Raw genomic sequence first — 22,161 nt, 5'->3', positions numbered from 1 at the left:
AGCCTCACGGCATGGAGGCAAACCGATAGGAGTGAAGACTGATGATTGAATCTATATTCCTCTGGGCACAGAGAAGATCTAATTAAGATATTTTATTAGATGTGCTGTAGCCCTCAAACACAGGTTCTTATCCAGGCACAGAGCAGGACAACTAAAGGAAAATAGTAATGGAGAGTTGAAAAAGGTGACGCTGTCCCAATATGAACCGACTAAATATTAAGATGTGATTTATGCAGGAGATTCAGCTATACAGTGTTAACAGTCGTCAGGACAAGAGGAGAGAGGAGTGTGGAGGGGAAGATCTGCAGTATATTAACTCTATAACCTCCCAAGGAAGCAGTGGTCTGTTTACTTGTGATTAAGAGCCAGCCTCTCCACTGTGATTGAGTCTCACTGCTACTGTTGTTCAGACTATGTAAGAGGAAGACGACACGCCCCTATACGAGACTCAGCTGATTTGATTGGACGAGACGCCCTTATACACGACTCTTTATGTCTGGACCCTGCCTGATTAGAGTGAGATAATCAAGTCCCCCCCTCCCGCCTTCAATCATCTCAAATCACACATCCAGCACTGATTACCAAGGTCCTTATACATATGGTTTTAACCATCCCCCCCTCAACAAGCTTCAGATAATAAAGTTTTCTGAAAGACAGTGGTTGCGAGTTAAAAAGCCCGCCCCCCACTTTTCCTTTAGCTTATGCCAGGCGTGTCACTGGCTTTTTGAGTGACAGTGTGACAGTACGCTTGCCACATTCTATTCACGCTCTCTAAATTTAGCTGCAAAGCTCCAATTTGTCCATATTTGCGAAGTGGAATTGTAATGCACATATTGAAATGCGCTCGGCAGCCACTAACCCTGACTGACAGCCATAGTCCTGTTTGACTGAGCGCTCCCGCTTAGCTGATTAGTTACATTTGCCTGGATGGATGTAGAGAGAGGCTGCCTGCTTTTGGTCGCCGGCCCAGGCCACCCACCCACCCAAACACCCTCTCCTCAGGACCCTCCAGTCAGACAGAGAGACAGACAGAGAGACAGACAGAGAGACAGACAGACAGAGAGACAGACAGTCATCGAGACACACTGATCTGGTTGAAGGAGGCCACACACTGCTACCTACACAGGAACAGCATCAATACTATGAATGTGCAGCATCAGGCCTACAGTAGAGTATTATGTCTGGCTTCAGTTATCTCCACATAACAACATGTCCCAGAAATAGCATTCAAACTAGATCATGTGCCATTTGACCCCGTCCTTTTAAAAAGGGGGAATGGAGCAACACAAATCGTCAAGCCTTTGAGAGTAATGCAGAAGGTCAAAGCAGGGTCAACTTCCATGGATCAGAGTGTCGTAGCCTAGTAATTGATCCAACCATTCATTGGCCAGATACCAGACTGAACACATAACCTAAATCTCAATGCCGAGACGATATGGTAATGAGACCTGCTGTACGGCTGCAGAACACAAGCGTCCGTTCTATTCCATCAGAGGATAAATCATGCAACAGGAGTTAAAGCCCTGCTTTGACATAAGCATGCAGCATGTGGACTCCTTGACGTAAATATAGTGTGTCCTATAAGGCTTCAAAGCAATAGCATGCAGCTCTGCAATCACCTTACATCAAAGACCATCATCTTCAGGTTAGAGCTGAGGTCCTTGTATAACCATTACACCCCGGTGACACATAAACACTGTTCAGAAGAATGATATTCCACTGTCATGTCTGTTTATTTGACAGAATGTTTTTTTAATATGGCCTTGGTAGAAAAGGCAGCAATATTGTACCTTGACAAAAGGAGGCAATACCCACTCCTTTCGCTTAATGATTACATGTGCTTTAGACTACTACCCATAGTCTATAGATTATTTTACAGTTATGAAGATTGATAGAAGCAGTTTATAGATTATTATAGGGCCCCAGTGATGCTGAGCACAGATACACCTCCTCCTCCCAGACTCACACAGGAAAGAACACACTGAATCCAAATGAAGCTTCAGCTTTGATAAACAAACTGCTGAATGGGAGAAAATATTTTCACATTAAGGGAGTGAAAAAAATTGAATTGGAAAAAATGAGGAGAGCTCCTCAAAGCCATTCTGAAAAACGAATATGCTAATTAAGTGCTTGCTTTAGGCAGAAATCTTGGAAACTTTAGCAAGGGAGTTATAAGCACTTAACAAATTACTTACACTATTAGGCTTGAAGCCAAATACATGTTTAAAGTGACTATTTTCACTGCATTTCCATTATAATAGACCTTGCCGATACTGAGGTAAAATTTCCCCAGTTGCCATTGAGGAATATAATGAAAGAGATAAGTGGACTTGAATGTCCTCACTAACAGATCTATCAATGATCCTGGTCGTTTGGAAGGAGATGACTTTCTTCAGTGCATCAGACGATTCATACACTGACTTTCTAAAACCATAAAGCGGGAAACGACACATGGAATAACACTCTGATCACTGAGCTTCACATCTATGGGGAAGAATAACCAGAAACTATACAACATAACCGTTCCCTAGCCTAAAAATAGATACCATGATGAACAATGTAAAATACATAGTTATTATATCTTCAAAGAACTGAAGCAGCACTGTACTGTATTGTGTAGCTCCATCAAAATAGAATGATATGAGTAACTTCCTAGAAGATGAAACCATACATTATCCCACCCCAGACAGCACCAAGATCAAAACAAACCAGGTTGGCCATTTTATAGTCATTGACATGATGGCAGTAGACCTGAATACTTTAGAAACATCACAAAATACAAGTATGTCATTCCCCACAGACTGACCCTTCCTGATGCACTGTGGTCTGTCTGTTCCTCTGAGCATCAACAGCCTCCTCTCAGTGTTAGAAGGTCATCAGAATGTTGATCTTCTGAGATTGGGTATCATCCCCAAGACTTCAATCTTCTGTTCCAGGGAAAGAACTGATTACTAAGTTCAGTTCAGGTCAGTGAACAGAGTATGAAAAAGAGATCTATAAAAAGAGATCTATAAAAAGAGAATTATAAAAAGAGATCTATAAAAAGAGAATTATAAAAAGAGAATTATAAAAAGAGATCTATAAAAAGAGAATTATAAAAAGAGATCTATAAAAAGAGATCTTTAAAAAGAGAATTCTAAAAAGAGATCTGTAAAAAGAGAACTATAAAAAGATAACTATAAAAAGAGAACTATAAAAAGAGATCTATAAAAAGAGATCTATAAAAAGAGATCTATAAAAAGAGAATTATAAAAAGAGATCTATAAAAAGAGAATTATAAAAAGAGATCTATAAAAAGAGAACTATAAAAAGAGATCTATAAAAAGAGAATTATAAAAAGAGATCTATAAAAAGAGAATTATAGAAAAGAGATCTATAAAAAGAGAATTATAAAAAGAGAATTATAAAAGAGAACTATAAAAAGAGATCTTTAAAAAGAGAATTATAAAAGAGAACTATAAAAAGAGATCTTTAAAAAGAGAATTATAAAAGAGAACTATAAAAAGAGAACTATAAAAAGAGAATTATAAAAGAGAACTATAAAAAGAGAATTATAAAAAGAGATCTATAAAAAGAGAATTATAAAAAGAGATCTATAAAAAGAGATCTTTAAAAAGAGAACTATAAAAAGAGATCTTTAAAAAGAGAATTATAAAAGAGAACTATAAAAAGAGATCTTTAAAAATAGAATTATAAAAGAGAACTATAAAAAGAGATCTATAAAAAGAGAATTATAAAATAGATCTATAAAAAGAGAATTATAAAAGAGATCTATAAAAATAGAATTATAAAATAGATCTATAAAAAGATAATTATAAAGGAGATCTATAAAAAGATAATTATAAAGGAGATCTATAAAAAGATAATTATAAAAGAGATCTATAAAAAGAGAAGAATCCATTCCAGTCATCGGCCCCAAAAAGGTGATGTCTGTCAACACAATAGGGCTCTGCTGTGTTCTGAGGGGGGCGATGTAAGGGTTGCAGGAAGGACCACAAAACAAAATACAATTTGTGATGGGAAAAACAATCTTGTTTCTCAATAAAAAGTGGAATTGCACATAAAGTGGCAGTGTGGTAGGTTCTATGTAATTTGGACCCAGCTGGGCAGCGTAGAGCAGGGGAGACAGGCCTGGAGGCCGGGGGCCTGGAGCAGGGCCACAGGGAGGAGGGCCACAGGGAGGAGGGCCACAGGGAGGAGGGCCAGGGCAAGGAGGGCCAGGGGAAGGAGGGCCAAAGAAATTGCTGTTCAACTTTCTAAAAAAAATATTTCTCACCATATCAGCCATAACAATCGGGCAAATAGTAGGGCCTACTGACTATTAACTTTTTACTTCTTACTTCTGACCCACCTTAGCTTTACCTTGGACAACAATGTAATACAAACAGTTGTCCTAGTATAGTCAGACACACACACAATGCTCAAATCCTGAACTGTACAGGGCTCAGTAAAGCTACTGAGTGATGTAGTGGTGGTGGGTCCCAGGGAATGATCCGATCAGGAGGATTTAACGCTATAGATGAAACTGGGGAGGGATAAGCCTGGATCCCACAGGGTGAGAGAAGGTAGGCCATGTGTGTGTGTGTCTGACTTTGTGTGAGAAAGAGAAGAAAGCGATACAGTGAGAGTGAGCGAGAGAGAGAGAGAGAGAGAGAGAGCGAGCGAGACAGAGAACGAGTGAGCGAGACAGAGAACAAGCGAGCGAGATAGCGAGAGCGAGAGCGAGACAGAGAATGAGCGAGCGACACAGAGAACGAGCGAGCGAGACAGAGAACGAGCGAACGAGCGAGCGAGACAGAGAACGAGCGAACGAGACAGCGAGCGAGACAGAGAGAGCGAGACAGAGAATGAGCGAGCGAAACAGAGAATGAGCGAGCGAGACAGAGAATGAGCGATAGAGAGAACAAGCGAGCGAGACAGCGAGACAGAGAACAAGCGAGCGAGACAGAGAGAGAGCGACAGAGAGAGAGCGAGACAGAGAGAGAGGGCGAGCGAGACAGAGAGAGAGCGAGACAGAGAGAGAGCGACAGAGAGAGAGCAAGACAGAGAGAGAGCGAGAGCGAGACAGATAGAGCGAGACAGAGAGAGAGAGACAGAGAGAAAGCGAGACAGAGAGAGAGCGAGACAGAGAGAGAGCGAGACAGAGAGAGAGACAGAGAGAGCGAGACAGAGAAGAGAGCGAGACAGAGAGAGAGCGAGAGCGAGAGAGCGAGACAGAGAGAGAGCGAGAGAGAGAGCGAGACAGAGAGAGCGAGACAGAGAGAGAGCGAGACAGAGAGAGCGAGACAGAGAGAGAGCGAGACAGAGAGAGCGAGACAGAGAGAGAGCGAGACAGAGAGAGAGCGAGACAGAGAGAGCGAGACAGAGAGAGAGCGAGACAGAGAGAAAGCGAGACAGAGAGAGAGCGAGACAGAGAGAGAGCGAGACAGAGAGAGAGCGAGACAGAGAGAGCGAGACAGAGAGAGAGCGAGACAGAGAGAGAGAGAGAGAGAGAGAGCGAGACAGAGAGAGAGCGAGACAGAGAGAGAGCGAGACAGAGAGAGCGAGACAGAGAGAGAGCGAGACAGAGAGAGCGAGACAGAGAGAGCGAGACAGAGAGAGAGCGAGACAGAGAGAGAGCGAGACAGAGAGAGAGCGAGACAGAGAGAGCGAGACAGAGAGAGCGAGACAGAGAGAGAGCGAGACAGAGAGAAAGCGAGACAGAGAGAGAGCGAGACAGAGAGAGAGCGAGACAGAGAGAGAGCGAGACAGAGAGAGAGCGACAGAGACCGAGAGAGAGATAAGAATCCGTCTCCTCCTGTACCTCTGTAGGGCCTGGGGGAGGGGGATTCATCTGGCCATTGATCAAATTAGGATAGAGATGATTTACCTTCACCAGAACATAATGCCTGTCGATGGCAGACATGTTTAGCTCGACTTCACTTTAAATGTACACGCTATATTTCAGTTACAGGTCATACAGTACATAAGCAGGGGTACATCTTAAATCCCTACAAGTCAGCTACCCCACTGATCCCCTCTCAACACAACCAATAACCTTCACCATCTTCATATCCCCTTCAATGTTACCACCAGATACCCAGTCACAGAGCCTGTGGATGGACCACTACAACTACAAACATCACCTATTCTTCCTTCTTACTAAACAAAACAGGGACGAGCTAGTGATTGTGCTGCTGGGTGTGGTGATAGGCTGTCCTTGTGGAGAAGCAGGCCTCAGCAGGTCTCAGTATCTCCAGATCACAGAGAGGCTGTCCTTGTGGAGAAGCAGGCCTCAGCGTCTCCAGATCACAGAGAGGCTGTCCATGTGGAGAAGCAGGCCTCAGCGTCTCCAGATCACAGAGAGGCTGTCCTTGTGGAGAAGCAGGTCTCAGCATCTCCAGATCACAGAGAGGCTGTCCATGTGGAGAAGCAGGCCTCAGCGTCTCCAGATCACAGAGAGGCTGTCCATGTGGAGAAGCAGGCCTCAGCGTCTCCAGATCACAGAGAGGCTGTCCTTGTGGAGAAGCAGGCCTCAGCATCTCCAGATACCAGAGAGGCTGTCCTTGTGGAGAAGCAGGCCTCAGCGTCTCCAGATCACAGAGAGGCTGTCCATGTGGAGAAGCAGGCCTCAGCGTCTCCAGATCACAGAGAGGCTGTCCTTGTGGAGAAGCAGGCCTCAGCATCTCCAGATACCAGAGAGGCTGTCCTTGTGGAGAAGCAGGCCTCAGCGGCTCGAGATCACAGAGAGGCTGTCCTTGTGGAGAAGCAGGCCTCAGCATCTCCAGATCACAGAGAGGCTGTCCTTGTGGAGAAGCAGGCCTCAGCGGCTCCAGATCACAGAGAGGCTGTCCTTGTGGAGAAGCAGGCCTCAGCAGGCCTCAGCGTCTCCAGATCACAGAGAGGCTGCCCATGTGGAGAAGCAGGCCTCAGCATCTCCAGATCACAGAGAGGCTGTCCTTGTGGAGAAGCAGGCCTTAGCATCTCCAGATACCAGAGAGGCTGTCCTTGTGGAGAAGCAGGCCTCAGCATCTCCAGATACCAGAGAGGCTGTCCTTGTTGTGACGGCCCTGAATTTTTCTGAACCGTCTCAGTGCAGCTCCTTCCAATAGGGCGCTTTCCCTTTAATTCCCAATTAAATAGCCAGCATCAGCTGTGCGAAAGGGGGGTTGTGATGGAGACGTGCATGAGGATGTGTTCAACCCTCAGTTCCGAAGCTTCTCTATTCCGTTTGTTTTGTTGCCGTTAAACGTGTATTTTGTAGCCTAAGAGAGTTTACCCAGGATCGGATCCACTCTTTGCGTCCCTGGACTACACCTCTCTGTTCTTCGGCCTGGCCTTTCTCCCTCTCTGGCTGGAGATCTATTCCCTCTCTGGCCTGGATTGGATTGTCTGACTGACCTGACTGACTACCACCTTTTTGTATACGGTATTTCATTTGTTTGGATGTGATGTATACTGTGATTTATGTAGTTAGTTGTAGTTGAGGACTTAATTAAGAGTTGATCCGCTTTAAAGTTCTGTGGTAAAGTAATTGTTATATTGATTGTATGTTTAATACTGGGTTTACGCTACACGGATCCAACACACACCTGAACGGACAAACATTGCGTGACAAAAGTCACTTGAGTTCACTGAACTCCTTTACCGGGCTGGACTCTTTTAGGCCCGAGGTACAGGACATTTCTGGAGGAACCAGAACTCATTGTGATATTATTACTGTGTGTGTAATCATTGTTTTGCTAATACAACCCACGCAACAGAATATAGTTGTTTTTGAAGTTCTTTCCAATGTTTTAAGGGTTTATGAAAAGTTTATTTCCATCCTGACTTTTTCATAAGTCCTTTGTATTGGTGTAGACTTGACGGACCAGATGGGACTCATTCCCACCCAAACTAAAAGGAGAAACCAATGTTTTCTCTGGTAGGCACAACCTACCTGGCACCCCTATAAATAATAACCTCAAGTCAAAACTGTTACATTGTGGAGAAGCAGGCCTCAGCATCTCCAGATCACAGAGAGGCTGTCCTTGTGGAGAAGCAGGCCTTAGCATCTCCAGATCACAGAGAGGCTGTCCTTGTGGAGAAGCAGGCCTTAGCATCTCCAGATACCAGAGAGGCTGTCCTTGTGGAGAAGCAGGCCTCAGCATCTCCAGATACCAGAGAGGCTGTCCTTGTGGAGAAGCACTCTCTGTTCTCTATCTTTTCTCTCTCTCTGGCCTGCGAAACCCATCTCTCTCCCTCTCTGGCCTGCGAAACCCATCTCTCTCCCTCTCTGGCCTGCGAAACCCATCTCTCTCCCTCTCTGGCCTGCGAAACCCATCTCTCTCTCTCTCTGGCCTGCGAAACCCATCTCTCTCCCTCTCTGGCCTGCGAAACCCATCTCTCTCCCTCTCTGGCCTGCGAAACCCATCTCTCTCCCTCTCTGGCCTGCGAAACCCATCTCTCTCCCAGAGGGCTCTGGCCTGCGAAACCCATCTCTCTCCTCTCTGGCCTGATGAAACCCATCTTTCTCCCTCTCTGGCCTGGTATTAATTGAAACCCATCTCTCTCCTCTCTGGCTTTGTTTGAAACCCATCTCTCTCCTCTCTGGCCTGCGAAACCCATCTCTCTCCCTCTCTGGCGTGCGAAACCCATCTCTCTCCCTCTCTGGCCTGCGAAACCCATCTCTCTCCCTCTCTGGCCTGCGAAACCCATCTCTCTCCCTCTCTGGCCTGCGAAACCCATCTCTCTCCCTCTCTGGCCTGCGAAACCCATCTCTCTCCCTCTCTGGCCTGTGAAGCCATGTGGTTCTGGCCTGGTCTGGGTAGCCCGTGTGTTTTCTCTAAATGCCAACCGTGGCCTTGCTAACCAAAACTGCATATGTTTTCTCGTCCCGCCTGTCCAGAACACTTCCTGCCTGGCTCTGAGTTCCCTGTTAGCCTGGGACGGGGTTTCTACCACACACACCTTCAGAGAGCCAGGTTCGCCCCGACTTTCTAACACACATGGAGTGGAGAGTGGAGATCACTCCATGTAATGGGCCCACTTGGATATACAAACACACTCTACACACACAGCTATTCAGGTTATCTGGAGCAACCAGCAGATAGAGCTGTTTGCCACTGGGGAACATCTGTTTTCTCAAAATATAACATACAAGAGGCTTAATGTTAGCCTTCTGATTGACTTTTGATTGTTAGAACTAGAATGACAGACTGTATATTTTACGTTATGTTGATTAGAAAAAGGATTTCCTATTAAAATATTGACCAGCAGCAAGTTAAATGAAGGCTTACATCAAACACAAAACGGATCAAAACAACCTATGACCAAAGCAAAACCAACAATCAGAAGAGAACAAACCCATGCTAATTATCATCACAAATATTCTTTGTGGCTTTGATACATTTCTCAACATAAATTAAGAGCTGAGAAAAGAATGAATATTTCATTTCACCTTGGGAAACATGTTCAGTGGCATGTATGTCCTACCCTGCTCCACTCTACAGTACCCACACAAAAACATCAGTCGAAATGATTCTCTGCGGCAGTAATTTAACATCCGTCTCAGGGCGATATCAGCTGAAAAAATACATCTGACTTGGGAGAATATATGAACTCAAACAGCCTGCTGTCATTAATGGAAGTAGTCATAGACATGTGGTCTGATTGGTTTACACTGTCAACACAGGACCCTGCTTTAGTCTGATAAGGCTTGTTCAAAGCCAGTCCAGGCTCAGTTATATGTCTCTCTCTCTCGCTAACCTTTCTCCCTCTCTCTTTCTCTGAGGCATAAACCCACATGGCTAATGGCCCCCATTAACCAGGGAAAAGGCCCCCTCTCAGTCTTGGATTACTGCGCTGTGTAATGACATGGAGAAAAGATGTTCCGCGTGGCATGGACTGGGTGCAATATTTTGGGTGAGTAATTTCAGAGTGTTTCTGGCAGATTCTCAGACCTCACTGCTCCCTATATCATATTTGAGCATTTTGACTAGATGAAACTTCAGACTGGCGCCACTGACAGACACGGTGACATACAATGCCCTTAAAAAAGTATTCAGACTTATTCCACATTTTGTTGTGTTAAAGCACGTGGCAAACTCATTCCACAGAGGGCAGAGTGTCTGTGGATTTTCACTCCTACCTTGTACTTGATTGATGAATTAAGGTCACTAATTAGTGAACTCCCCTCACCTGGTTGTCTAGGTATTAATTTAAAGGAAACACTCGGCCCTCCATGGAATTTGTTTGACAGCCCTATGTTACAACCTGAATTCAAAATGGATTCAAGTGGGTTTTTTCACCCATCTACACCCAATAACTACACAATTAAAACATGCAAATATGCAACATGCAAATATATTTTTAAAATAAAATAGAGAAATATATAATTGACATAAGTATTCACACACCCCCTGAGTCAATACATGTAAGAATCACCTTTGACAGTGATTACAGCTGGGAGTCTTTCTGGGTAAGTCTCTAAGAGTGATTACAGCTGGGGGTCTTTCTGGGTAAGTCTCTAAGAGTGATTACAGCTGGGAGTCTTTCTGGGTAAGTCTCTAAGAGTGATTACAGCTGGGAGTCTTTCTGGGTAAGTCTCTAAGAGTGATTACAGCTGGGAGTCTTTCTGGGTAAGTCTCTAAGAGTGATTACAGCTGGGAGTCTTTCTGGGTAAGTCTCTAAGAGTGATTACAGCTGGGAGTCTTTCTGGGTACGTCTCTAAGAGTGATTACAGCTGGGAGTCTTTCTGGGTAAGTCTCTAAGAGTGATTACAGCTGGGAGTCTTTCTAGGTAAGTCTCTAAGAGTGATTACAGCTGGGAGTCTTTCTGGGTAAGTCTCTAAGAGTGATTACAGCTGGGAGTCTTTCTGGGTAAGTCTCTAAGAGTGATTACAGCTGGGAGTCTTTCTGGGTAAGTCTCTAAGAGTGATTACAGCTGGGAGTCTTTCTGGGTAAGTCTCTAAGAGTGATTACAGCTGGGAGTCTTTCTGGGTAAGTCTCTAAGAGTGATTACAGCTGGGAGTGGAGTCTTTCTGGGTAAGTCTCTAAGAGTGATTACAGCTGGGAGTCTTTCTGGGTACGTCTCTAAGAGTGATTACAGCTGGGAGTCTTTCTGGGTAAGTCTCTAACCCACGTGGTGTTATTCTGTTTATTTTTTTAAACCAGGTCTCTGTTAGCCTCTGGAACTGCCAGAGTGATTACAGCTGGGAGTCTTTCTAGGTAAGTCTCTAAGAGTGATTACAGCTGGGAGTCTTTCTGGGTAAGTCTCTAAGAGTGATTACAGCTGGGAGTCTTTCTGGGTAAGTCTCTAAGAGTGATTACAGCTGGGAGTCTTTCTGGGTAAGTCTCTAAGAGTGATTACAGCTGGGAGTCTTTCTAGGTAAGTCTCTAAGAGTGATTACAGCTGGGAGTGGAGTCTTTCTGGGTAAGTCTCTAAGAGTGATTACAGCTGGGAGTCTTTCTGGGTAAGTCTCTAACAGTGATTACAGCTGGGAGTCTTTTGTAGGTAAGTCTCTAAGAGTGATTACAGCTGGGAGTCTTTCTGGGTAAGTCTCTAACAGTGATTACAGCTGGGAGTCTTTTGTAGGTAAGTCTCTAAGAGTGATTACAGCTGGGGGTCTTTCTGAGTAAGTCTCTAAGATATTTGAATGCCTGGATTGTACAATATGTATCACATTATTATTTTTAACATTCTTCAAGCTCTGGGAAGTTGGTTGTTCATTATTGCTAGAGTTTTGTCATAGATTTATATTCCGACTTAAGTCAAAACTGTAACTAGGCCACTCAGGAACAAGTAACTCCAGTGTATATTTGGCCTTGTGTTTTAGGTTATTGTCCTGCTGAAATATGAATGTCTCCCAGTGTCTGTTGGAAAGTAGACTGAACCAGGTTCAACTAGGATTTTGTCTGTGCTTAGCTCTATTCTGTTTATTTTTTTAAACTACCTAGTCCTTGCCAAGCATACCCATAACATGATGCAGCCACCACCATGCTTGGAAATATGAAGAGTGGTACTCAGTGAAGTGTTGTGTTTTCCCCAAACATAATGCTTTGCTTTCAGGACATACATTGCATTTCTTTGCCACATGTTTTACTTAAGTTCCGTATTGCAAACAAGATGCATGTTTTGGAATATTTGTATTTTGTACAGGATTCCTTATTTTCACTCTGTCATTTAGGTTAGTATTGTGGAGTAACTACAATGATGTTGATCCATCCTCAGTTTTCTCCTATCACAGCCTTTAAACTCTATAACTGTTTTGAAGTTACCATTGACCTCATAATGAAATCCCTGAAACGGTTTCCTTCCTCTCCGGCAACTGAGTTAGGAAGGACGCCTTTATCTTTGTAGTGACTGGATGTATTGATATAGTGTAATTAATGAATAACTTCACCATGCTCAAAAGGATATTCAATGTCTGCTTTTTTCTTTACCCATCAAACAACAGGTGTCCTTCTTCCCTGGTCTGTGTGGTTGAATCTGTGTTTGAAATGTACTGCTCAACAGATAATTGTATGTGTGGGGTACAGAGATGAGGTAGTCATTCAAAAATCATGTTAAGACTATTATTGTACAGAGTGAGTCAACTTATTATGTGACTTGTTAATGGGGATAGGGCTGTCTACTGCCCCCGCTGGAGTAATTGCGTGCCCATAGTAAACATCTTTTTTTTGTCAAAAGTTTCTAATATATGCAAATAAAAAATATTATTGAATAGAAAACCATCTAAAGCTTCTAAAACCGTTTAAATTATGTCTGTATGTAAAGCAGAACTCTCAGGGCAGTCATTCTCCCAAACTCTCTCTTGTCATCAGAAAAGTTGGCCCAACTTTGACGTCATCGCCCCCACCCTACCCAAGCACTTACAGGTCTGGGAACAGACTCTCTGTCTTCAGCGCTGATCTCAGCTTTCAATGGGGCTTCTCATTGTGAGAATCGCGCCTCCCTACCACTGAGGAAGTTTTGGCGGGCCCAGACAAAACTTTCGTTCACGCCCCCAATGGTGGAAAAACAGGTCACTTTTATGACGCGCTCTGCTCCGGTCCTGTCTTTTTCCAAGATCGATTATACAATGCATGCGTTTCTGTTCGTCCTCACAAGATTGCTGTACACCTTTATAACATGTTAAAGCTTGATTATGAACTCAGTTTGATAAGTTTAGTCGACATATAATATGTAAGTTTGAAATTTTGTAAATGCATCCACTTGACTTTTGGCTACATTTCAACCGAAATGTGTCGTGTTTGAGAACCGAAAGACACAGACTGCAAAACTAAACGCTGTTTTTGGTAAGTATAATTCCTTCCAGGTGTTCTGATGGAAGAACAGCAAAGGTAAGGGAATATTTATGTGGTAAATTTGGGTTTGTGTGGACTCCAAGATAGAGGAGCCATAATGCTACTTTTTGAGCGCCGACTCATAGTATAGCCTAGTGAACAAAACCTCTAATGTTAAAAATAACTGTAACATAGCGATTGCATTCAAAAGAAGTGTATCTAACTATATATATGTAGAACATGCATATTTAGTCAAAGTTTATGATGTGTATTCCTTGTTAGCTGACGTTCTCTGCCGGAGCTATCGTCATTTCTCAGGACATTTGAGTAGCATTTTTTGAATGATGCATCATTGTAAACAGAGATTTATGGATATATATAGCATATTATTGAAAAAAACATATACTGTACTGTGTAACATGTTATATTACTGTCATCTGATGAAGATTTCAAAAGGTTAGTGCATTATTTTTCTTTTAATCCTGCGTTTGTTGATTGCATATTTTTTTCAACTTGGCTATGCAAATTAGCTGTGTCTTCGGTGGTGGTTTGACATAAATATGTGCTATGTTTTCGCCGTAAAACATTTTAGAAATCTGACTTGCTGGGTAGATAAACAAGGTGTTTATCTTTCATTTGAGCCATTGGACTTGTTAATGTGCGGAGGTTAAATATTTTTAGGAATATTTTTGCGTTCCATGCGCCACCTTCCAGCTGAACGTGGGGGGTGTTCCCAAATTGGAACCCTAGTCCCCTTCTGGTTAAGCACATGTTTGCTCCTGAACATATCTAGGCTTGTAATAACTATGGGGTTGAATACTTATTGACTCAAGACATTTCAGCTTTAAATTTCATTAATTTGAAGAAGAAAAAAACCCAACAAAAAACCAATTTGACTTTGACATTATGAGGTATTGTCTGAAGGCCAATGACACGATCTCAATTCAAGGGTCGTGAAATCTTTCTGAAGGCACTGTACTGTAGCCTAGTGGTTAGAGCGTTGGGCCAGTAAGCGAAAAGTTGCTGGATCAAATCCCCGTAAGGTAAAAAATCATTTGTTCTGCCCCTGAGAAAGGCAGTTAACCCACTGTTCCCCGGGTGATTCAGAGGGGTTGGGTTAAACGCAGAAGACACATTTCAGTTGAATGCATTCAGTTGTACAACTGACTAGGTATCCCCCTTTCCCTTTATACATCTTCATCCTCCATATGGACTTGAACTGCTCAAAATATATTGTGCCCATCTACGCACGTACACACTTAAATGCACAAACCTATTTAAAATGAACATTTGCACACATATCCTTGAATAAGACAGACAAACATGCATATATAACCCTATAGTAGACACAATGTACAGATTTGGTTCTACAGTACTTGAGAGCAGATGTCCTTTGTTCTGCATAAATGCCAATTACCTAATTCTCTCTAGCATGCAAACCAGATGAAATGAGGGAACAGCAGATTGCTCATCCAGCTCAGTGCTGTGCAGCATCGCTTCCACAGTGACAAGAAGGATACCTTTAGGGACTATTCCCTTATTAACACTTTCATCAAGCTCTATTTGGGTGAACATATGTGTATACAATAATTTTTCAGAAAAGCCCTCGCTAAAATAATCAGCTATAATAATTGACTGCCAAAAGCTCCAAATGCTAACACTCAAACTGTATATTTTGAAGCAGTAACATTTACAACAACCCACTAAAAATAATCCCGTTTAACATAGTGTCAATTCCTTTCTATTTCTCCCTTGGACCAATGTGACTAAGTGTTGCTCTGTCTGTTCCATATTCAGCTGCACAGTCTAACCATAAAGAAAATGGAAAGAGAGGTGCCAGTATAGCTCCTGTGAACAACAACCAGGTCTACTAGGCTTACTTCCTTCCATTCCACCCTGCTTTCCTTCCAACTCTCGCCTGCTGACACTGGGGTAGAAAGGCCAGAGCACTGACATTTTCTAAAGCTGCCCCCTGTGCACATATATTAGTGGTGACAGCACCAGCTAAACAAACAGCCCTTGGACATTTACCTGGTGGCTGGATCCCTGGCAGAGCAGAACAGTACAGAGCAGAACAGAGTGCTGAAGGGAATACCAATAGGAGGGCATTACACTTCATAGGGGGGGGGGGTGTCATAAGCTGTCGGGCGGGCCTGACTCCAGGGTCCACGCCGCGGACGTCCACTCCAGGAAGTGACCTCGCTAATGAAGGGCGGTGGAGTCGGGTTCCACGGGGCACACCTTTGTCTGAGCATACTAATTACCATGGTGACATGAAGGTCAGAGAGGGGAGAGAGAGAGAAAGAGCAGGCCCGATATCAAAACAAACGGTCCATGGTGAATTGGTTTAATACACCTCTCCGCGTTCATATGGACTGGTTCACTTGATCAAACTGTTTACCTTGACACAACTAAAGAAGAACTAGGCGTTAGAATAGCAAAGAACAAGCTGGCTGGCACAACAGGACACACACTAATGTGAGGGAAAGAGATTTTGAAAAATATTTATTTATATCCAAAAGTATTGGAGGGCCATCACTTAAAGGAGAAATGGTCAGTTTTACAACATTCATTTTTCAACTTCTAAATGAATGATGTGTACCCATTGATTCTTGCAGTATGTAACTTCTAAATGAATGATGTGTACCCATTGATTCTTGCAGTATGTAACTTCTAAATGAATGATGTGTACCCATTGATTCTTGCAGTATGTAACTTCTAAATGAATGATGTGTACACAACGATTCTTGAAGAATATCACTTCTAAATGCTTCATGAGAAAACTTCAACTTCGTACCCTATCAGAACCCCAAATAAAAGCTTGTTTATCTCCAATGTTTGTAAACAAAGTAAATTTAAACAAACAAATCATTTTGATATCATAGATGGTCAGTCCCTGCACAGCGCAATTTATGAATTTGAGAGTGGTTAAATTTCTTCAGGCCCATCACTATTTACCAAACTTGGCTCAACTGCTGATTGCCCCTTTAAAGAGGAATTAATCAGTCATGGATCTTGTATGCTCTCCCAGGGATGACAGGGAAAATCTGACAGAACCGGGATTCAAATCCGATGTGATCTCTTTGGATTACAAAAAGAACATGGCTGTGGAATCTGCCTTCCAAATGATGTACATTCTACCAGTGAGACACTAAAAGAGGAGCTCGTTATCCCGGCAGCAGAGTGTTAACCAACATATGTGACAGTTGTAGAAGAGGGAGGAGACTGCCAACCTGCCCATCAAAACCCAGCTAAACCATCACCTGTGTTTGTGTATTGTGTGTGCGCATGCGTGAGTAGTTTCACACGCCCACTTGTGTGCATTCAGCCGGTTCTTGAATGACACCAAAGGGATTGCACCACACAGCGAAGGGATTGCCAAGTAAATGATTCATAGTCAGGACAAAAGCTATAGTGATTCATATTCAGTTAATGACTTCATGTTTACATTCCCCCCTTTTATTCAGCTACAAAAATGAATTCATAATCTACCAGCACTCTATAAGAGACTGAAGCTCTTTAAATTGGCCGGGATGTTTACTGCATCAGGTAGGAGGCAGTGGATGGCAGGACAGGGAATGTTCAAGTCCACACCTGTCCAAAGAGCTATTCTACCTCTGTATCAATTAGACTTCACAGAGTGAGTCTGTCTCCCATTAGTCTGTTATTCTCTCCTGACAGCATGGATGACTGGAATGATGTACATGGACTGTTGGAGCTGCCTTCTTAACTTCTTTGCGACTGGGGGGCAGTATTGAGTAGCTTGGATGAATACAGTGCCCAGAGTAAACTGCATGCTACTCAGGCCCAGTTGCTAATATATGCATATTATTAGTAGATTTGGATAGAAAACACTCTGAAGATTCTAAACCAGTTTGAATGATGTCTGTGAGTATAACATAACTCATATGGCAGGCAAAAACCTGAGAAACAAATCCAACCAGGAAGTGGGAAATCTGAGGTTTGTAGTTTTCATTGCCTATCGAACATACAGTGTCTATGGGGTCATATTGCACTTCCTACGGCTTCCACTAGACGTCAACAGTCTTTAGAACCTTGTTTGAGGCTTCTGTGAGGAGGGGGGAATGAGAGCTGATTGAGTTAGGGGTCTGGCAGAGGGCCATGAGCTGATCACATGCGCTCACGTGAAAGCGACCTGCGTTCCATTGCATTTCTACAGACAAAGGAATTCTCCAGTTGAAACAATAAAGAAGATTTATGATAAAAACATCCTAAAGATTGATTCTATACTTCGTTTGACATGTTTCTACGAACTGTAATATGAGTTTTCGTCTGAACTTTCACCTGGACTTGCCCGCGCCTCGTGAGTTTGGATTGTGTACTAAACGTGCAAACAAAAAGGAGGTATTTGGACATAAATGATGGACTTTATCGAACAAATCCAAAATTAATTGTGGAACTGGGATTCCTGGGAGTGCATTCTGATGAAGATCATCAAAGGTAAGTGAATATTTATAATGCTATTTCTGACTTCTGTTGACTCCACAACATGGCGGATATCTGTAAGGCTTGTTTTGTTGTACTCAGATAATTGCATGGTGTGCTCTTTTGGTAAAGCTTTTTTGAAATCTGACACAGCGTTTGCATTAAGGAGAAGTTTATCTTAAGTTCCATGCATAATACTTGTATTTTCATCAACATTTATGATGCGTATTTCTGTCAATTGATGTGGCTCTCTGCAAAATCACAGGATGTTTTGGAAGCAAAACATTACTGAACGTAACGCGCCAATGTAAACTGAGATTTTTGGATATAAATATGAACTTTATCGAACAAAACATACATGTATTGTGTAACATGAAGTCCTATGAGTGTCATCTGATGAAGATTTTTTGTGACTCCTCTCTTTGGCTGGAAAAATGGCTGTGTTTTTCTGTGACTGGGTACTGACCTAACATAATCGTTTGGTGTGCTTTCGTCGTAAAGCCTTTTTGAATGGTGTAAAATACTTGTATGTTTGAGGAAATTAAATTATGAGATTTCTGTTGTTTTGAACTTGACGCCCTGCAATTTCACTGGCTGTTGGCGAGGTGGGACGCTACCGTCCCGAATATCCCAGAGGTTAACCTGGTCTCCTTTGAAAGGGATTCTCATCTCAAAAGGACCTCATGGTTGTAAATAGGCTAAATGAAACAGAAAGAAGAGACCTTAAGTGTGTGTGTGGGAAGAGTGAACAAGCTATAACACACGACCAACCACTTAACAACCATAAGGATGCAAACAGAACACATTATGTATATGAAAAGCTTCCAAGGAGACTCTCAGATCTCTCTCTGTTTGACAGAGTCCTTGAGGCAGTGAGCGTGTGAGAGAGTTAGCTCTTGTCAATCCCCGCTGCCCTCAACCCTGCCCATTGATTTTTCTGTCTCAGCGCTTGTTTCTCCCACTTACACTCCTTGTTGTGTATGGAGAACGTGTTATGGCAAATTGTATGGTACAGTATTCGTTTGCCTGAAACGCTACAAATAGTCCACGTCACTAAGGTGCCTGGCTGCTACTGATACTTGCCTCTAAACTTGGAGTGTGGATGTATTCTTTCTTGTTATACCGGCACACTGAACAGAGTGAAAGCAGATACCCATCAGGTTTGCTGTTTGAATCATGACTGAAATATTTCTGAATATATGTATTTAGGACAGCAGACACTCTTCCCACAATAACCCCCTGGGAGGCGGCTCTTCTTTTTCCTCATTTCATCTTCTACACTTGACTGCCAAAACCAAATTATTAGTATACCAGGTTTTACAATCCCTCATCGCAAGACCTGACAGACTAGTGTCCTTTCCACTCCCCTCCGTGCTTTGGTTCAGCGACCAAGGTGGACAGAGACATTTGAATGTTCAACCTCAGAAACGTAAAAACATTACCTGTTTCCTGGACAATCTAACTAAAATAAACCAACAAAATATTGCTCAGGCTTGTCTAAATAGATCAGTTAAAATAAGAAAGGACTTCAAATCAAATGTTATTGTCACATACACATATTTAGCAAATGTTATTGTGGGTGTAGGGAAATGTTTGTGTTCCTAGCTCCAACAGTGCAGTAGTATCTAACAATTCACAACAATACACACAAATCTAAAAGTAAAAGAACAGAATTAAGAAATATATAAAACGTTAGATCGAGTAATGTCGGACTGGCATTGACCAGAATACAGTAAAATAGAATACAGAATATACATATGAGATGAGTAAAGCAGTGTGACTACTGTTCCATTATTAAAGTGGCCAGTGGTTCCATGTCTATGTATATGGGGCAGCAGCCTCTAAGGTGCAGTGTTGCGTAACCGGGTGAAAGCTGGCTAGTGATGGCTATTTAACAGTCTGATGGCCTTGAGATAGAAGCTGTTTTTCAGTCTCTCGATCCCAGCTTTGATGCACCTGTACTGTCCTCGCCTTCTGGATGATAGCGGGGTGAACAGGCAGTGGCTCGGGTGGTTGTTGTCCTTGATGATCTTTTTGGCCTTCCTGTGACATGGGGGGTTATGGGTGTCCTGGAGGCTAGTGATTCATTGGGCAGACCGCACCACCATCTGGAGAGCCCTGCGGTTGCGGGCGGTGCAGTTGCCGTACTAGGCGATGACACAGCCCGACAGGATGCTCTCAATTGTGCATCTGTAAAAGTTTGTGAGGGTTTTAGGGGCACATTTCTTCAGCCTCCTGAGGTTGAAGAGGCGATGTTGCGCCCTTTTCACCACGCTGTCTGTGTGGGTGGACCATTTCAGTTTGTCAGTGATGTGTACGCCGAGGAACGTAAAACTTACTACCCTCTCCACTACTGTCCCGTCGATGTGGATAGGGGCTTGCTCCCTCTGCTGTTTCCGGAAGTCCTCGATCAGCTCCTTTTGTTGACATTGAGTCAGTTATTTTCCTGGCACTATTCTCCCAGGGCCCTCACCTCCTTCCTATAGGCTGTCTCGTCATTGCTGGTAATCAGGTCTATCAATCAATCAATCAAATGTACTTATAAAGCCATTTTTACATCAGTTGATGTCACAAAGTTCGATCCAGAAACCCAGCCTAAAACCCCAAACAGCAAGCAACGCAGATGTAGAAGCACAGTGGCTTGGAAACTATCTCTAGAAAGGCAAGAACCTAGGAAGAAACCTAGAGAGGAACCAGGCTATGAGGGGTGGCCAGTCCTCTTCTGACCTACTTCTGTTGTGTCATCTGCATTCTTGATGATTGAGTTGGAGTTGGAGGTGTGCATGGCCACACAGTCACGCACCCTTGTGGAGCCCTGAATTGAAGATCAGCGAAGTGGTGTTGTTTCCTACCTTGGCTATAATAAGCTGTTCCCTCGTTAAAATCCTAACAGAGAGCTGTCGAGGGGTTGCAGAGGACATTGTCTGCTCTGCATCTTCTGCTAGCTGAATGGTGGAGCTAAATGGTGCAGTTTCACCTGGGAGGCAGGCAGCAGCAGCAGCACAGTGCTTAGCCACTCCAGCTCCTTTTACCTGTTGTGTGGCTGGGGCGATTTTTGGTCCACTCAGCAAAACTCAAGACAATGCTGTTGTAAAATAATCTGTGTGAATGCACACACACAGAGACAGAGTGCGAGAGCGGGCTAGAGAGAGAAAGGTCTTAAAGGACATGACTGGGCAGCGTAAGCCTCATGGCTAACTGCATCGTTAGCGCTCCCTGAAGACGGTGTTTGGGTTTCGGGCTGAGGCGAGCTGTAACTGTTTGTCTTCATACAAGGCACATCGTATGCCCCCACACCGTATTAGAGGCCGAAGTGAAAGTGTATCCTCGTCCTCTCCTGTTCTGCTCCAGCAGAGCAAGCTAAGGTGAGGTGGATGCTGAGCAAGCTAAGGTAAGGGTAAGAGTGAGGTGGATGGCTTAGCTCCCAGGATTAAGTGCTTTCCAAAGCCTGACATTGCCTCAAAATAACTTGTGCCAGGCAGCTGCAACACAACTGTCCCAGAGCTAAAGAACTCAGTACTACCAAAGGTACTTCTGAATAGAACTAACACAAGATCAGTTGTTAGAGCTGGACACCAGCCAATACCCTGACTATTGAGTTTCTTTTCAGGAAACATCCCAGCGATCAACACTGATTAGTCCTGATGACATGTCGTTATAAAGCCCCTGCAAGCAGCTACACTGAGACAATGAGAACAGGCAAGTGTGTATATGGTGTGTATGTGTGTAAGCTACACCACAAGACCAAAAGTATGTGGACACCTGCTCATCAAACATCTCATTCAAAAATCATGGGCATTAATATGGAGTTGGTCCCCCCTTTGCAGCTATAACAGCCTCCACTCTACTGGGAAGGCTTTCCACTAGATGTTGGAACATTGCAAGGACTTGCTTCCATTCAGCCACAAGGGCATTGGTGAGGTCGGGCACTGATTAATCAATCAAATTGATTTATAAAGCCATTTTAACGTCAGCCGATGTCACAAAGTGCTATATAGAAACCCAGCTTAAAACCCCGAACAGCAATCAATGCAGATGTAGAAGCACGGTGGCTAGGAAAAACTCCCCAGAAAGGCAGGAACCTAGGAAGAAACCTAGAGAGGAACCAGGCTCTCAGGTGTGGCGTTGGGTGATTAGGCCTGGCTCGCAGTCTGTTTTCCAATTCATCCCAAAGGTGTTCGATGGGGTTGAGGTCAGGGATCTGTGCAGACCAGTCAAGTTCTTCAACACCGATCTCAACAAACCATTTCTATATTGACCTCACTTTGTGCACGGTGGCATTGTAATGCTAAAACAGGAAAGGACCTTCCCCAAACTGTTGCCACAAAGATGGAAGCACAGAATCGTCTAGAATGTCATTATATGCTGTAGAGTTAAGATTTCCCTTCACTGGAACTAAGGGGCCTTGCCCGAACCATGAAAAACAGCCACAGACCATTATTCCTCCTTCACCAAACTTTACATTGGGGCA

At 43.4% G+C, this 22,161-nt stretch overlaps 1 protein-coding gene and 1 long non-coding RNA gene across 7 annotated transcripts in view; one reads left to right on the top strand and one right to left on the bottom strand.

Annotated features, from left to right (window-relative positions):
* Positions 1 to 22,161, bottom strand: part of LOC118375293 (RNA-binding protein Musashi homolog 2-like) — a 432,377-nt gene that overhangs the window by 329,388 nt on the left and 80,828 nt on the right. The window lies entirely within an intron of this gene.
* On the top strand, positions 10,501 to 11,317 carry LOC127908725 (uncharacterized). Its single transcript, XR_008068145.1, has 3 exons — positions 10,501 to 10,678; positions 10,759 to 10,958; positions 11,187 to 11,317. It is a non-coding gene; the product is annotated as an uncharacterized LOC127908725 (long non-coding RNA).

Source organism: Oncorhynchus keta, chromosome 18, assembly GCF_023373465.1.
Source record: "Oncorhynchus keta strain PuntledgeMale-10-30-2019 chromosome 18, Oket_V2, whole genome shotgun sequence".
Classification (NCBI taxonomy): Eukaryota; Metazoa; Chordata; class Actinopteri; order Salmoniformes; family Salmonidae; genus Oncorhynchus; species Oncorhynchus keta.
This window is presented reverse-complemented; position numbering and strand designations above follow the sequence as displayed.